Source organism: Jaculus jaculus, chromosome 12, assembly GCF_020740685.1.
Source record: "Jaculus jaculus isolate mJacJac1 chromosome 12, mJacJac1.mat.Y.cur, whole genome shotgun sequence".
NCBI classification, from domain to species: Eukaryota; Metazoa; Chordata; class Mammalia; order Rodentia; family Dipodidae; genus Jaculus; species Jaculus jaculus.
Genome location: NC_059113.1, coordinates 16,187,693 through 16,206,403, shown reverse-complemented (window position 1 = coordinate 16,206,403; position 18,711 = coordinate 16,187,693). Strand labels below are relative to the sequence as shown.

The following is an 18,711-nucleotide window of genomic DNA, read 5'->3' as shown; positions in this document are numbered from 1 at the left end:
TACCTTAGCAGGTAAGGCACTCGGGATGGAGGGGACAGAGAGTGACCAGCATCTCACTGCTTAATATGTGTTCTCAGACAACTTTTATTGTCATTAATGTCCTCATCATGGCCATTGACTTGAGCAAGGAATTGCAAATAGGACAACTATTATGTGCTAAGAGAATTATCATTATTATATTATCCAAGGCAGGGTCTCACTCTAGCCCAGGCTAACTTGGAATTCACTATGTAGTCCCAGGTTGGTCTTGAACTTGCAACAATTCTCCTACCTCTGCTTCCCAAATACTGGGATTAAAGGTATGCTCCACCATGCCTGCCTATTATTTTAATTTTTTCCCTTTTCTTTCTTTCTTTTGTTTTGTATATGCATGTGTGTGTGTGGTACGCATGGACATGCATATGTGGACATATGTATATGTGTTTTGTATGCATGTGAGTGCAAATGCATGTGGAAGCCAGAGGTTGATCTCAGGCCTCTTCCTTGATTATGCCCCATATTATTTACTGAAGCAATCTCACTTGAACCCAGAGATCACTGATTTGGCTAGTCTATAGTGAACAGCTTGTGTCGGGGGTCCCTTGTGTCTGTCTCCCAATGCTAGGATTATAAGTATAGCATCATGTCCTCCCAGCATTTGACTGGGTGCTGGAGTTCTGAACTCTGGTTTTCCTCTATGAAGTAGTGCTTTATACACTGAGGCATCTCCTCAGCCCTCATTTACTTATTTAAACATAAAGTCTGGATATGTAATCCAAACTGGCATTGGACCTTGGATCTTCCTGCCACAGTCTGCAAAGTTCTGGAAAAAATTGATTTTTTAAATTAATTTTTTATTGCACTTGTCCCGAATACTTTCATTCAGCAAAATCACAGGAGCTCAGAAATGCCAGTCATTTGCAGTATCTGTCGGCTTTTCTGCCTTTCCTGTCCAGAAGCATCTTGTGTAAAAATTCATCTTTCTGAGTTTTTTAAAGAATTTTACTGGCATCTTTACTTATTTTAAGTTCTCGGTCTTAGAAGCTCTTAAAATTTCTTTGCATAATTAATTTTACACTGTTTTATATTTCCTTTGTCTTCTGAGCTGTCATCTTTTTTTTTTTTTTTTCTGGGCTTCTCTCTTTGCCCAGGACCTGATCTTTATTATTTCTGTTTCCTCTTGCTATTTCACTCTCTGCTTCTGCATCTCCTGCTTCATTACATCCAATAAAGCAGCTACCTGAGGCCAGCAAAGCCACATTCCCATCGTGGAATACCTTTGTTCTCTTGGCCCAGTTGCATCTGAAGGACTCAACAATGAGTCCACCTGAGCTTATACCAAGATACTTTCCACAGCCAGATGTCAGTGCAGGAGTCAGACAGTCTGACACAGTCAACTGCTCTGGAGGTCCCAGACCCTCATTGGCTGCTTTATGTGGTGGTCCTGGAGACCTCTGTCAAGTGTATAACGTAGGTTCCTTCACCCATCTCAATGGCAGTGCTTCCTGACATTTCATGGAAGTTGGACACAGTCCACCAGATTCCAACAATATCAAATTGATGTTCTTCATCCTCCTCTCATTTTCTCTTCTCTTTGTTCTTTTTCTTTCTACTCTTGGCCTTAGTTCCCTTGGGCGCTAGTTTGGTAGACTTTTTACACAGGAGTTATGGTGCATCCTGCTGAAACGTCTGTAGCACACGCTGTGCAGCAGCCAGCTTGGGACGGAAATACCGAGGTAGGGGCTGGAATGCTCAGGGAGAGGAGAAAGAGGAGGCTGAGACAGGAAAAGCGTCCCTGACGAGGGAGTTCAGCATCTCTTTCCTTTTATTATGTTGTTTATTTTTCTTTCAGAGGCAGGGTCTCACTCTAGTCCAGGTTGACCTGGAACTCACTCTGTAACCCCAGGATGTTCCAAACCCACAGCTGTCCTTCTTCCTCAGCCTCCTGGGAGCCGGGATTCAAGTTGTGCGCCTCCAAGCTAGAACTGGATCTTGTTAAAGTTAGGTGACAGGGAGAACTTACAACAGTCTAAACAGACAAGACAATACATTCAAAGGCCCTGGGGTGGAAAAGAGCAAGTTTTATTGACTGTCCCTACGAACGAACGAGGCAGAAGGCAAACATTTAAGAGTTAGAGTGAAAGCTGGAAGAAAGTGTGGGGGCCAGGCCTCGTTCAGAACTATTTCCTCAGCTCTATTTATTTATTTATTTGAGAAAAAGAGAAGCAGAGAGAGGGGGAGAGAGAATGAGCGCACCAGGGCTTCCAGCCACTGCAAACAAACTCCAGACGGATGCGCCCTCTTGTGCATTTGGCTAACGTGGGTCCTGGGAAAGTGAACCCGGATCCTTTGGCTTTGCAGGCAAGTGCCTTAACCGCTAAGCCATCTCTTCAGCCCCTTTCCTTAGCTCTTACTCAAGTGCTGTGGGGAATATTGTCATGATCAGATCTGCATTTAAAGGTCCCTTTTGGCAGCGGCATGGATGATGGCTTTCGAGTTATTGTGGGTGCTGAGGGGTCAGATGGAGGCCAGGATGGTGGCCCAGACCTGCAATGACAGCAGCTTGGACGAGAGTGTTCATGGTGGGGACAGGCAGAAGTGGACGAAATTTAGGAGGTAGCAATGACAGGCTTGCTGATTGATTGGATGGGGTGAAGGCTGGGGAGAGGAGGGATGGGGACAATACTCAAGTTTCAGGGTTGAAAAATTGGGTGGGCAAAGTTAGAAAGTGCATTTTTTTAAAAGGTATAAAGTGCTAGGGGAGTTCAAAGGAAGGACAAAATACTTCCAGCTGGCGGAGAGGTGGGAAGATTTAATATTGTAAAGATGTCGATTAATGAATAAATTTAATACAATGCCAAACAAAATACCAACAACATGTTCGAGGAAACTTTACAAAGTTCACCTGGAAAGGTGTTAAAATAGAGGCCCTGATTTTGAAAAATGAGAGGGCCTTGCCCTTGCAGACATTAAAACTATTTTTAAGTTTCGATAATTAAAAGAATATGGGGTCTTGCAGAAACATGTAGAAATGTCATGCAACAGAAGAGAAAAATCTAAAACTAAACTGTTTCTGCACATAGTGAGTGTGTTGGACTTCAGCGTGAGCGTGGTGAGGAGGCTTTCTCAGGTCGGTATGGAAAGATGAAAAAGGTTGGCAACAATGTATGGGGCCAACTAGTTAAGACTTAATGAGAAGAAAAGATTCATTTCATGTAACTTGAAATATCTTCAAACTAAATACTGTTAAAATACAGATGTTTCAAGATTATCCAGAAAACTAATTATCCCTTGATCCTTGCTCACCTTGACAATGAAAAGAGACCACCAAGCAAAAAAGATGGGAGTGATGGGAGTGTGGGCTGGAGAGATGGCTTAGCAGTTAAAGCATTTGCCTGCAAAGCCAAAGGATCCCAGTTTGGTTCCCCAGGACCCACGTAAGCCAGATGCACAAGGTGACGCTTGTGTCTGGAGTTCGTTTGCAGTGGCTGGAGGTCCTGGTGTGCCCATTCTCTCTCTCTCTCTTTCTCTCTGCTTTTCTCTCTCTCTCTCTGTATGTCTGTCTGTCTCAAATCAGTAAATAAAAATAAACAATTTTTTTTAAAAGATGGGATGGTGTCAAAGGAAAATTGGGGGTCTGGAGACATAGCTTGGTGGCAGAAGACTCGTGTCACATGTGCGAGGTCCTGGGTCCAATCCTTGGTAGGGCCGAAACAAAACAGAAGGGAAGGCGTGGCAGTTCTCTTCTCTTTGCTAGGACAAACATCTGACCAGAAGCAGCTAATAGAGGAAAAGGGTGTATTTTAGGCTTACAGATTCCAGGGATAGCTTCACTGTGGTAGAAGAAGGTTGCCCACTTCATCACACATCCATCACCGGCAAGCACTAGCTCATTCTGAACACACAGCAGGCTACACTCCAGATCTGCCCCCAGTGACACTCTCCTCCAGCAGGGCTCTGCCTGCTGAGGACTTTAGCAGGAGGCTTAATCAAAAATATGTGAGGGGCTGGAGAGATGGCTTAACGGTTAAGCACTTGCTTGCGAAGCCTAAGGACCCCAGTTCGAGGCTTGATTCCCCAGGACCCACGTTAGCCAGATGCACAAGGGGGCGCACGTGTTTGGAGTTCATTGACAGTGTCTGGAGGTCCTGGCGCGCCCATTCTCTCTCTTTCTGTCTATCTGCCTCTTTCTCTCTCTGTCTGTCACTCTCCAATAAATAAAATAAACAAAAATTTTTTTTTAAATGCATGAGGCTATGGGGACATTTACATTCACAGCCACCACAGAAGTGGGGGGGGGGGCAAAGGAAGGGAGGGAAGAGGAGTGGGGGTGGAGAAGAAAGGGGAAAGGAAGGAACTGGAAGGGAGGGAAAATTTTGGCAAGCCAAAGTATCAAGCATAAACAAACAAACAAGCTGAGAACATCTTTACTCTGGAGGACGCATTATCTTAGGTACAAGAGGACTTATTTATTTGTTAAGCAAAACTTCATTGCATGATCCTATGGTAAACTTCTCTGTTATGCAATGTGGATAAAGAGGTGAATGTTAGATATACTGCATACTAAGGATAAAAAGACCAATACACAGAAGAAAGATAGCAAAGATCATTGGAAATAATTAGAATAAATATAGTTAAATGCTAAACATGTAAAATTCCAATCATATTAAGAATCATACAAATGAAAACTAAGGCCACAAGAGTACTGTCATCTTTCCTTATCAAGTTGGCAATTTTTAAAAAAATATATTTTATTTATTTATTTGAGAGGGAGGGGGAGAGTGGGGGGGCACACCAGGGCCTTCAGCCACTGCAAACAAACTCCAGACACGTGCACCCCCTTGTGCATCTGGCTTACATGGGTCCTGGAGAGTCAAACCAGGATCCTTTGGCTTTGCAGGCAAATGCCTTAATCACTAAGCCATCTCTCCAGCCCCAATATTTTGTTTTTTGAAGCAGGCTATCACTCCATCCCAGGCTGACCTGGAATTGATTCTGTAGGCCAGGCAGACCTTTAACTCATGGTGATCTTTATAGCTTAGCCTCTCAAGTGCTGGGATTAAAGGTATGCACCACCATGCCCATCTCAGGCTTTTTTTTTTTTTTTTTAATAAATGAAAATATCCAGGTTGGTAAAACTAGAAGGCTGGACGTGTGTGTGTGTGTGTGTGTGGGGTGGGGTGGGGTGTGTGTGTGGGTGTGTGTGTTTTGGGGGGGTTGGCATGCATGTTCGTATATATGTGGGTGCATGTGTGCAGGGATAGGTACACGTGTGTGTGGTGGCCAGCGGTTGGTGTCAGGTATCTTCCTCAATTGTTCTTCCCTTTATTTCCTGAGTTAGCATCTCTTACTTGAGCCCAGAGCTTTCTGATTTGGCTGATGTAACTATCTCGATTGCTCCTGTCTCTGCCTTCATAGGTCAACATGCCACACTGGCATTTCATAGGTGCTGGGGATGCAAACTTTGGTCTTCCAGCTCATGTGACCAGTGCTTTATCCACTGGGCCATATCAAAAGGCTAGAACTTTCTACCTCACCCCTGTAGGAAGGTAGATGGTTAAAGAAGAATTCCTGGGTGGTTCTGTTCTTAAAAATCTGCATGCCTTGTGACCCAGCCAGTCTACTGTCAGGAATGTCTGATAAGGAAATCATTGAATTTACCCTAGGCTGTTCATTGGAGAGCTTTTTATTTCTGTGAAAAATTTAAAGCATCCTTGATGTCCAGTAGGGGATGTATTAAATAATGAAACATCTTTACTCTTTTTAATAAGGAATAATGCCATCAATGACAGTTTATTAGCATGAAAGACTCGTGTGATATAAGTTTTTTAAAAACCTAGATATAGCTTGCTGGGACATGGTGGTATACACCTGTAATCCAAGCATGTGGGAGGTAGAGGTAGGCAGATTAGGAGTTCAAGGTCATCTTTGGCTACATATTGAGTTTGAGGCTGGCTTGAATAATACAAGACCCTGTTAAAAAAAAGACACTAAATATCAATAGATGGGTATAATGGTGCATGCCTACACCCTATACTCTGGAAGTTGAGACAGGAGGGTCATGAATTCCAGACCAGCATGGGCTACATAATAAGACCCCATTTCAAAGAATACAAAATAATGTTGTTATTTAAAAAAAAAAAACCCTTGAAAACAGTATGCTTGGTATGATCTAACCTTTACACATATGAAAACTGAACAGTTGTACCAAAATGCAAACAATTGTGATATTGGATGTTGGAGCTGAAATGCTTGTTGGTTATTTGTTTCTATTACTTTGTAGTGAATTGGATTATTTTTAATTTTTATTTATTTATTCATTTGTAAGGGTAGAGAGAGAGAAAGAGAGAGAAAATGGACGAATGAATGCCAGGGCCTCTTGCCATTACAAACGAACTCCAGATGCATGCACCGTTTTGTGACTGGCTTTATGTGGGTACTGGGGAATCAAAACTGGGTTGTTAGGCTTCCCAGGCAAGTGCCTTAACCGCTAAACCATCTCTCCTCCATCCCTGTAGTAAATTAAATAATTTTAATGAGGACTTAGAAGAACAATGGGCGGTGTTCAGGTATGAAGGTCTCTCGCTCCAGAAGGCCCCTCTGAGAGGAAAGAGCATAGAGAGGCAGGAGTGGAAAGGGCGGGTCCTGGGAGGTTCCTCTTTCTCAGAGAAGAAACCAGAAATGCCAACACTGCCTAGGACAGCTCAGGGAGCTGGCCATATCTAGAGGAATTTCTGCCATGAGGTCAAAAGAAAAGAAGCTGATGTCATGCATGGCGAGTCCCAGGCCCCGCAGGAAACGGATGGGTGGTTCCAGTCTTTCCCACTGCAGTGACATTGTTGACAATGTGTTGATTTCATCTCAGCCTGACAATCAGAAAGCCACGGGCTCCTTCCAGTGACAGAACACAACAATCCTCTACCTAGACCCAACTCCTGACTGTAGCTGGCCCACAGAGTTGTGGCCTTTTCCCATGGGGAGGTGGATAAAGGCCTCTTGGGTTTCTAGTTGACTTGGCCTCTGAGGACTGGGGTGCGTATTGTGGGCCACACTCTCTGACCACCTCACAACTCCAGTCCCATATCTGGGGGGCTTCACTGTGGAATGGTTCTTGTGGTCACTCTAAGTCTAGACTCAGCTCCAATAGTAACACACACATACACACACACACAGAGTCAGGACTGCGGTACAAAAGAAAAGATTGAAACGCAGAGAGCTTTGGTGGGAAGAGAGTGAATCTGAGAGGGGATGCAGTGGGTCAATGACCTGGGCTGCTCTGGACACTGCGGGGACATTGACCACTTGTTTGTCCTTTTCTCCTTGAGTCCCATTGTCTTTAAAACTTGGATACTAATTATACTGTTACCCATAAGCCCGTTCCTAATTTGACTAATCATGAGGAAACCTGCACACAGCCATTGCAGACATGTCAAAGCATGCCCTGCTGGAGCTTGGGAGTCTGTATGCACACGTTTGTGTGTATGTGGGCACTGGTATGTGCATGTGTGTGTGTGTGTGTGCATGTGCGTGTGCATGGAGGTGTGCACACATGCATTTGAAGGCCAGAGGTCAATGTCAGGTACCTTTCTCGGTTGCTCTCAGCTTTATTTCTTGACACTGGCTCTCTCACTGAACCTGGTCCTCATCAATTCAGCTAGACTAGTTGGCCAGCAAGCCCTGGGGAACCTCCTGTCTCCATCTCCCCAGAGGTGGAATTACAGGCTCAGGCTACTATACCTAGCATTTTTTTTTTTGTTTATTTTTATTTATTTATTTGAGAGCGACAGACAGAGAGAGAAAGAGGCAGAGAGAGAGAGAGAGAGAATGGGCATGCCAGGGCCTCCAGCCACCGCAAATGAATTCCAGATGCATGCACCCCCTTGTGTATTTGGCTAACGTGAGTCCTGGGGAATCAAGCCTCGAACCGGGGTCCTCAGGCTTCACAGACAAGTGCTTAATCGCTAAGCCATCTTTCCAGCCCTATGCCTAGCATTTCTATGTAGCTCTTTTATCTGAGCTCAGGTCCTCATGCTGTGTGACAATCATTTTGCCGACTGCATTATCTACCCAGCCTGAAAACATGTATTTTTTTTTTTTTTTAAAGAAATGAGTTGTGGAGACCTGAGTTCTACTCTGGAAGCTGTTGCTTGTGGCTCCGGGGAATTGCCAGGGTTCTCTTAGGAGATGAAGGCATTTCATCACAGAGCACAACAGTACTGTTCACTCCTAAGCGGCACTTTCTAGATGGGAATTTAAAACTCCAAAGGCAGGGAGGGAGGCTTCAGCATATCTCTTCTCCTTTACCCGCACCCTTCCACACACACCTGTGGCCCGTCGTCTAGCTGCTGGTGGTTCAGGGACGTTCCCCCATGACGGAGCTGAATTGGTTAGAATGCACCTGCTCTTGTTGAGTAGAACTCACTAATCAGCTCCCCGTGGTGGCTGTTGCCACGTCCAGCATCAACAACATCAGGGCTCGGAAAAACAACACGCTTTCTTCACAAATGTGGCTCTGCGTGTCTGTTTTTTTCCCTCATCCACGGTTTACTAACACCCGTCTTGCTGCTGCAGAGAGGAGAGGGCCACACGGGACCCAGCACATCAGAAGAGTCCAATTGCCTTTGCGTAGTTTGAAAACCTGGAGGCGATGCGCCAGCTGAGGCTGAGAGAGGAGAAAGAGGAAGAGGAGGAGGAGGGCTCTCCTTAGCTGCTGTAGAAAACTTTTCCACAGAAAACTGGCAGTGAGGAAAGGTCATCATGCAACCAGTGTGGTCATAGCGGTTGGCAGGGCAGTGAGTTCTCAGCTGTCCTTGACTTGAGGAAGCCCCTTAGGAGAGAATGCAGACCACAGCATTTGGGAGCCGAAGCACTGTCCCACCTGACTGTCATCTAGCGCCCTCCTACAGATCCCAGTGCAGAGCGGGATGCGCAAACTGACAGAGGTGGTCGTGGACCAGGAGAACAAGAACATCCTTTTTTTTTTTTTTTTTTTCATGGTTCCACCTGTGGACTTTGCAGAATCTGGGCTGCATACCTGATGACAAGTTATGTCTCTGATAAACTCTATCATACAACAGAACCTGGGAGAAACAAAATGGGCGTTGGGGAGACGGCTCAGTAGCTAGAGCACTTGCTGTGTGTAAACCTGAGCTCAGACCCCCAGAACCTTCGTAGAGCTGGACGTGGTAGCACATGTCTGTGATACCAGTGATCTTACGGTGAGACGAGGGGTGGAGACAAGAGAATCCCCAAAAACTCGTAGGCCGACACACCTAGCATACACAGTGGTGAATAAAGAGCTTTCCTTCAAATAAACACCGTCACCAAAATTGCCTACACTTAAGTACACACACACACACACACACACACACACACACGATAACAAATTGGACATAGCCATTCGGTAATCACAGCTGTTATCTGCCGAGCACATGAAGACACACCCGTCCTAAGAACTTCCATAGTCACCACCTCTCCCTATGATGACGTTTTTAGTATTATCTCAGCGTCATAGGTGAGAATCCTGTTGCAGAGACAAATTAAGTCACCTGCCCATGGTCACCAAATTGATTCAATCCAAGCTCTGTCGTTCCACACTTCAGCCCTTGACCACATTTCCCAGTACTATGCTATTTGGATATTGGATTTCAGGCAGCAGACTGGAGGGTGACGTTGGGGGGTGGGGGGTAGTAAAAGACGCAGTGACTCAGTAAAGAGGCTGAGATTTGCATCCCCACTTTTGAGAAAATCCTATACCTTTTTTCGTTTTTTTTTGCACAGCTTTTCTAACCTAAAAAGAGAGAAATACAGACAGGTGTGGTGGTGTACGCCTTTAATACCACCACTCAGGAGGCCGAGGCAGGAGGACTGCTGTGAATTCAAGGCCACCCTGAAACTACATAGCGAATTCCAGGTCAGCCTGGGCTAGAGTAAGGCCCTACTTCTAAAAACTGAGAGAAAGAGAGAGAGAGAGAGAGAGAGAGAGAGGGAGGGAGAGAGAGACTTTATAGCGATGATAAAGTTGTACATACAAAGACAATGATGCATATAGATATTTACGTAGACAGAGAATTCACTTTGGTAAGCATCTGACATGAAGATAAGACGTGTTGTGGATGTGACCTGTCTCCATGACTTCCTCCCTCATTGCTCTATGACCGGCAGTGGTCTTTGTGTGAGTCTTTTCTGTAAAATGTGGATTCTTCTTGAACGACCCACCACATCATGTCTTCAGTCTCTCAGCCCAGATTAGGAATTAGTACTGTTCAGGGAATAAAGAAGGTGAGGCATTCTGTGAACATGGACTTTGCAGGTGGTGATGGTGGGTGGGGGTCAAGGGAGTACCGAAGGAACAGAAGATAGACAGTCCTAGCTGGCCCAGATGTGTGCAGATGTTCTACAAGCTGTGCAGTTAAATTTAGAAGTGGACAGTGACAGCTGGGCTGGAAAGCCAAAGAAATCACGTTAATTAAACCTCTTCCCTTACACACTTCCTATCTTTAACTTCAGCAAAGCCTCAAAGTGTTGATTAATCACCCCTGTACATTATTTGGGATAAAATATTCAGAGGCAGCAGCCAGGAGGAGAAATAGGTGACCTGCATTACCCCACAAATCCTCCAATCAAATCCCACTCAGCCTGCTCCTCAAGTTTCTGCATGAAGCCCAGGGTCTCCCCTCCAAAAGGATTTATCACACAGATGTGAAAACAGGATTTCAAATGTCAGTAACTCATCCACCTTGAATCTGTTCATTTCTCCCCCTAACATTATCACGGGGGATGATTCCCATTGAGGAAATGAATCTGAATTTTAGTTAAAAAAAAAAAACCCAACTCAGATATCAAAAAACAACTAGAATATAGCTGTTCCCTCTTCAAACTAGAAACAGGTTAGATCATTGGATCTCCTGTAGGTTTACAGGCAGATAACATCTTCAACTGAGCAGAAAGGCTAACGTCCTCCCCACCATCATCCCCAGGGTAGGAAGCCACGACCTCACCCAGCTCCTTAATGGACGGATGCTCTTGACTATGATAGTCTGAGCACACACCACGGAGAACAGGCACGGATCATAATTGCTGCGTTGTGGCATTTAGGTGTACCCTTGAAATTTATCTTTAATTTTTACAGTTGCCTCCTTAACTGTGTATATTACTCCCTTCTTCAAACAATCTGTCTTGAGGCCATGGGTTTTCTTGAAACCAATGTGTAATTAAATATTAAGTTAATATTTCATTTAAAATTAAATATCAAAGGCTTTGGTCTAATCTTTCGCATGTGCACCTTTGGTTCTCTCCTCATGTTCTTGTGTCTACAAAGACAGGTGCCACCTCTCAAGCATGGGCTCCTGTGTTATCTTCATTCCTTCTGTTTTCTAATTGGCTATGCCACACGTTGGCTACATGGAATCCAGGGGGGTATAAGGAGAGAGGAAAGTGTCACCAAGGTGAAGTCAATGTAATTCAGCAGTCTGTGACTTCAGTCCTTGCCACTTCTGCCTCTCTCAGAGGAGAATGTTCCTGCTACAAATGGGTAAGAGCCTTAGAATCATTAAGTAGGCAGGAAGGGAGTGAGGGACCCACTGAGGGATGAGGGAGGGAGGGAAGAAAAGGAAAGTGAAGGGAAGAGAAGAAGGAAGGGGAGGGAAAGGAAATGAGGGGTAAGAGAAAGGAGAGAAAAGAAGGAAAATTTTGGCAAGTCAAAGTATCAAGCATAGAAATCAAACAAATAAACGAACAAAAACTGGCAACATCTTCACTCTGGAGGACATATTATCTTCCGTTAAAGAAGATTCATTCATTTGTAGAGCAAGTCTTTGAGGACAGTTCAACCAAACGTGTGTCTGTAGAGAAGTCCCGCACAGCTCCACCTGGACCAGTGATTGGATGAAGGTGGCATCACTGGTCACTGTCAATACCTAGGGCAGATCCCCTGACAGGCTGAGTGCATCTCCACCTCACCTCAGGAGCATTATAACATGCTGGCTTCATACAGCGTGAGCAGTCCTAACGCACAGGCCTGAATTGCAAAATGCTCCAAAATCTACACCTCCTTGATCATGAATATGAGAATAGGAGTGGAGAATTCCACACGTGCAAGTCTCGATCAAAATGCAAGTGTGAGGCTGGAGGGATGGCTAAATCTCACAGACAAAGATGAGGACTTGAGTTCTGGTCCCCAGCACCCACATAAGCTGATAGGCATGGTGGCACCTGCCTGTGATCCCGGCATTAACGACATGGAGTCAGGGACTCCATGTGGCTCACTGTTGAGCTATTTCAGCCAAATTGATGAGCTTTTGGTTCAGTGATACTCCCTGAATAATGTGGAGAACAACTGAGGAAGACCCGGATGTCAGCCTCTCACCTATATACACCCCCCACACTTACTTGCACACACTATGCCCACACACATATGAATATGCATACACATGCACACATATCACACACATAAACACACCAAACAACAACAACAACAACAAGAAAAAGAAGCTGGTGTGGTGGCCTGCACTTCTCATCCCAGCTCCAGGAGGCGGATCCCTGTGGCATACTATCATGTTGATATAGTCTAATTGGTGAGCCAGGTCAATGAGAGATACTGTCTCAAAAAAAAGGGGGACTGTGCCTGAAGAATGACGCCCAAGGTTGTCCTTAGGCCTGCACACAATGCATACCCATCTGTACACACACACACCATCATGTCTCGAGGTTGCCATCTTTGTAACTTTCACTGGTAGTGAGCAGGTATAAATAACTTCCGGCAATAACAGTGTTCTGCTGATGGGGACTGACCAGAGCATCAACAAGCACCTCTTTTTTTCCCCTATAATCCAGCCAATGGAAGCAGATGTGTAATCTTGGGCAAGCCTTATCTCTTCCCGGAATTTCCTCTTTGGAAAATAATAAAACAATAAATAAAAACCCCTATAGAATTTTTATGTCTCATCAGTCCTGTGGGAAAACTAGTACTGAGTACCAGCTAGCTTTTTGTTTGTTAAATGAGTGGTTCCCAAGCAGATATTTTTAGTTAAATAATACTATTTACTTAAAAAAGAAATGCTTCACACATTGCTTATAGTTATAGCTATTTGTTGGGCTCAAGATATGCAAGTTAGTAAGCTCATATATTATACTCACCATCAAAATGAGAAATGACACATCAGATGTGAGCTCTCAGGAGAAATATTATGAAATCTCAAGGTATTGATGAAAGTTTTTCAAGGCTGATCCTAATGGGATTTAGATTCTGTGGCAGTTGAAATGTGTATTATTAAACTCCTTAAGCAAACCCGAATGACTCCCACCGGAGGATTAAGACATTCTATGTATAGCAAAGACGGAATTCTCATGCCGGAGACTTCTCTATTGAATTCCCCCTTGATTAGCTTCTGTAATATTTAACTTCATGCCATGCCACAATTATTTAATAAAAGGTAAATATAAATTATATTTCAGTGGGGATATGACCTTTTACCTTAATGTTATATTACTAAAGAAAGGCATAGATAAATAGAGCCTATAGATTGAGGCATATTTTTAATTTACTCTGTTTTTGTCTTGCCAGCATTTATTTCTCTGTCTGTCTCTGTCAGCCAGGGGGTTGGCAGTACTTCACAGCATCCTGCTCTCCATGTGGTAGGCAAGGTTGTAAATTTACACGGATGATGGCGGTTAATGACCTGGCTGGTCCTTCGAGACAGTCTTGGTGCTGGTTCTTGGGCACCTCATTAGCTAATTGAGGTTAGCTTGGTTCACCCCAGGCCACCAAAGCCAGAGAACACCCAGGGAGGTCGGGGGGGGGAGTAAGGAGGGGGGAGTTGGGATTTGAGGCGAAGTTGATTCTAGAGAAGACAACCAATGTAAAAGTTGTCCAACTCAACTTTGATACATGGAAGGCAGATATTCTATGGTTTGGTGCAGACTGAACATAGCCTGAAGTGGGTTTGATCTTATGATTTCTACTTCAAACATGCACTGCATTAAATGACATGTATGTGCATGTGTGTGTGTGCGTGTGAATGTGCATGCATGTGTGAGTGATTATTCCCTGTCAACACTCATAATAACACTGTGTCACTCTATCCTGTCTCCTCCGGATGCAACATGTTCTGTCTCACTGTATATGCAAAGACCTACCAAAAACAATCAGCGTAACAAGTAGACCATGGGACCTAATCTACTTGTTTAGTTTAGAATGTGACTTGCTCACCTACTGTGGTCACGATGCCATGTTCGTTCTAAGTCGGGGGCTGGCAGCTGTGCAGAGGGAAGATGCCTCAGACTGGTGTGCTGGTGGTTTTCAGTTACAGGAGAAAATTGCGAACAAAGGTCTGATATATTCTATCACAGAGGGACTGTCATGTGCCTTCTGCTTCTTGTGCTGAGTGGATTCCAGCTTCCTCACATTCTCTGTGAGCTGTACAGAGAGCCAGAAAGAAGAGATTAGTGGCAGGGACCACTGTGCTCTCTAGAGTGGCAGTGTACGCCTTCCGCGGGAGCTGACCATGCCGAGGGAGAGGAAGGGACAGGGCAGAAGTGGAGTCTGGGAGAGGTCAGGCCTTACCTGGGGAATTACTTTCATTTGCATCCAGCGTGTTGTGAGCATGCCTACGTCTATAATTCTCCAGTTCTCTCCATCCGAGAAAACCTTCACTTTGGAGAACAACACTGCGTAGCTCACAAAAGACAAGCTATGGGTGGTTTTGTGGAATTTTCTTGCACGTGTGTTTGCCCCACAGCATCAGACAGCTGTTGTATTGGCTGGCTACTAGCAAGTGATGCCTTTTCTCTTCTCAGGGACTGAGCCAGGCGGCCTAAGCAAGTTCTACACTGCATGCCTCCAGCCCTGTACCCCTGGAGCAGAAATGGTTAGAGCAGTTTTGAGGTTTGAGAAGTCAGGGTTCCGCTCCTGTCCAGTACCACCTGCGACTGCATTTAAAGTGCAGATAACACGAGCATGGCAAAGAGGGGCAAAGAGCAAAGGTTGAAAAGGGCTTGCAGAATTCCCATGATGTGGCGACCCTGCCATGCACTGCACCGATGGTAATAAGAATTTTCATCACTATCACTGTGTGCCACAGCCGCTCCGAGGGCAGGGAGATTCCAGTTGTGCACACAGCTATTCTTGTGTGTGTTCTGACAGCAGGTGTCTCGCTGCCTCTCACCCCAGAATATATTAGGGGGTGTGTTCAAGGAAACAGAAACAAACAAATGTGGCATGTTAGTTATCTTTCTCATTGCTGTGACAAAACGCCTCACAAAAGCAACTTAAGGAAAGAAGGGTTTATGTCGCTCATAGGTTGAGGATATGGTCAGTCCATCACAGTGGGGAAGACGCAGCGGGAGGAACCTGAGTCGGGGCGTCGCATTTAGCTCACAGTCACGGAGCAGACAGAGATGAATGCCTGTGTTCAGCTGGCTCTGTCTTTTGTATACTATCCAGAACCCCGGCCTATAGAATGACACCCCCCCACACACTTAGGGTAGCTCTTAGCACCTAGAAAATCCCTCCTAGATATACCCAGAGATCTATTTCTATGATGAGTCTAAATCCTGTCAAGTTACACAGCAAAACAAAATCTAAATACGTTAAATACTTTCAGAATTTCATGTATGAGGTCTAGGGAGTGGCTCAGTGGATAGTGTTCACTGGATAAGCATAATGAGCAGAGTTTGAACCCCCCTCCCCATATCTATGTGAATGCTAAATAGGTGTGCTGATCTGCCTGTAACCCCAGAAGTCAGGAGGCCGGGATAGGATCTCCAGCGCAAACTGGCTAGCTAGATTACCTCAATTAATGAGCTCTGGGTTCAACTGAGATGCCCTGCTTCAGTAAATAAAGTGGAAAGTGATAAAGGAAGACACCTGATATCAACCTCTGGCCTCTGCATATACACGCATACATGTGTACCCCACATGTACACACACAGACACACACACACTTGCAAAATAGAATTCATGTATGTATGTAATGCTGTGTTGTATACATATATAGTCACATGTCACATAATGATGGTACAGCATTCTGAAAATTCATAGTTAGGTGATTTTGTCTGTGTGACTCTCTAAGCATGCTCACCAAACAAGCCTGGCTTACCCCACTACACACCTAAATACATGGTATCTATTTCAGTGTATATGAAGTATGTCATTACTTGAAACTCTGTGTGGTACATGATTGTATATTTCTCTCTCTCTCTCTCTCTCTCTCTCTCTCTCTGTGTGTGTGTGTGTGTGTGTGTGTGTGTGTGTGTGTATGTGTAATTAACAGATCTTGGAGTTAGGGTAGTCTTTAAGTAGTACTTAGGGTCAAATACAGATGTGAGGATGCAACATGATTACACATGTTAAAAATAATATATAATCGTATTAGTTGCTTAAAACTGAGAACTTTATTGTGTGTACCTCTTGCATACTGGTCATATTTCCATTGGGTTATACTCATGTTCTCTCTCCTCTACCCTCATTCTACTGAGGGCCCTCCTCAGGGGGTTTATTGGTATTCACAGGGAGGTCATCAGGAATGCACCAGTAGGTCTTTGTGTGTGTGGGTGGGGGGGGGGAATGTCTCAGAAAACACCTTTCCACCCTGTGGCTCTTACATTCTTTCTGCCCTCTCTTCCACAATGTTCCCTGGGCCTCGGAGTGTGTGTTATAAGTCTCCGTTAGAGTTGAGCTCTCGGCAGCCTCTGTTTTTCTGCTTCCATGAGTTTTGAGTCTCCTCAGTGTCTATGCCATCTCCCTGGAGGAGGTTCTCAGGCTAGTGGTGACTGCAACATGTATACTTAATCTGCCACATCCTCTGTAACGTTTCCTACTTTTTTTTTTTTTTTGGTCACTTTGACAAAATTCCTGGCAGAAGCAACTTAAAGGATATTTATTTTGGCTCACAGTTTCAGGGATTATAAATCCACCATGGACCGGGAAGCATGGTGCACTTTACTTTGGCAGAAGCATAAGACAGCTGGTTACATCACAACAGCAGGCAAAAAAAGCAGAGAGCTTGGGTTGGAACCACAGTGGGTGTCACCTTTAAGCCCTTCCTCCAGAAGCTCACTTCTGTCACGCCACAATCCCAAAGGCCCCCACAGTCTCACCAGATAGTGCCACCATTTGGGCACAGGTTGTCCAAACACATGAGCCTATGGAGAATGCAAACCAAATGATATTATTCCTACAAGCAAACAAGGCTAATGTCCACTAGAAAAGAATTACAGAAACCATTAAACTCTCACAAAGGAATGAAAATTGAAACGATGACAAATATAAGAAAAAAAAAATCTTCAACCTCACTTGTGAGTAAAGAATTATAGGTTACAATGTCTATATGCGTTGCTGTAAGGAGTTTAAATCCATATATTCTTTTAAGGAATGATTTGACAGTATGAGTGAAAAAGCTTTAAATATAAATCATATTTTTTTTGGTCTAGTAATTCTAATCTTGGCATTTTCTGATTGAAATAATTAAAGTTATGCATAAATGGTAATTATTGCTTTGATTTTTATAATGGTGAGAAATTAGGATCACATTAAATGCCCATTTAAGGAAGTCATTTAAATAAATTATAGAACATGTCATGGAAAAATATGCAGGAATTTAAAATACTGGTATAAAAGAATATTTAATAACCTGTGAGAAATGGTATGATATACAGTATGGATAAGTAGATAAAAAGTAGGCTATGTAACAGCATAAATAACATGCATCTGAATAATTTTAGGTACGTGTGTGTTTAAATCTGGGAAGATAGAAGCAAAGATGATAACCCTAGTTCTGTGTTGAGTCATTTTGGTAGCATAGCAGTGACATATTCAAAAACATGTATAAAAAGGGAAGCCTCTTGTGTCTGTCATTGCCTAACCGCATGTAGGCAATTATTTTCTTATATCTTTCTCTTTACTTTGACCATGAAGTAGTTTTAAAATCATCAGATTTGAACAACACACTTTAAAACTAAAGGCAAGGGGGGACAGGAGACATGGCTGTGTAGTTAAGTGTGCTTCCTGCGCTAGCAAGAGGGAGGGGCCTGTGAGGGCCTAGACTTCAGATCTCCAGGTCCCGCGTTACACATGTCACCCCAGTCCTGTAGGGGGGCAGAGACTCGAGAACAGTCAGAGCCCTGCAAGCTCCCAGAAGGATGATAGCACAGGTCACCCCAGATGAGTGGCCGCACTGCAAGCAAGCAAATGGGGAGCCACAGAGGCATAAACACACACACACACACACACACACGCACGCACGCACGCACGCACACACACACACACACACACACATAAAAGAAAGGGGAAAATAAAGCAAAGGAAGAAAGAACCAATTGTGAAGACCTTTTTTGAAATGGCAGAAATACTGAAGTATGTCTTCACTCGCTAATTTTATCATTCCATACACTAAGTACCTGATTCATGCCAGGCTTGTCTTCCATGAGAACATGGTGGGGAGATAAAATGAGTGCCTGCCCATGGACTGTTGTGACTAAGAAATATGAATACTTAAGCCGGGCCTGGTGGTACATGCCTTTGATCCCAGCGCTTGGGAGGCAGAGGTAGGGAAGATCTCTGTGAATTCAAGGCCACCCTGAGACTACATAGTGAATTCCGGGTCAGTCTGAGCTAGAGCAAGACTCCCAAAAAAATGGAAAAAAGAAATATGAGTATTTAGAATAGACGAAAAGACTTACTTGGGAAAGAGAAGAGAGGATGGAGCAAAGGGGGAATATGACAAAGGCAGTTCA

General features: G+C 44.2%; 1 protein-coding gene and 1 pseudogene across 1 annotated transcript in view; one reads left to right on the top strand and one right to left on the bottom strand.

The window, feature by feature from the left end:
* Positions 1-18,711, top strand: part of Ebf2 (EBF transcription factor 2) — a 248,011-nt gene that overhangs the window by 206,386 nt on the left and 22,914 nt on the right. The window lies entirely within an intron of this gene.
* On the bottom strand, positions 894-5,405 carry LOC123453664 (annotated as a pseudogene).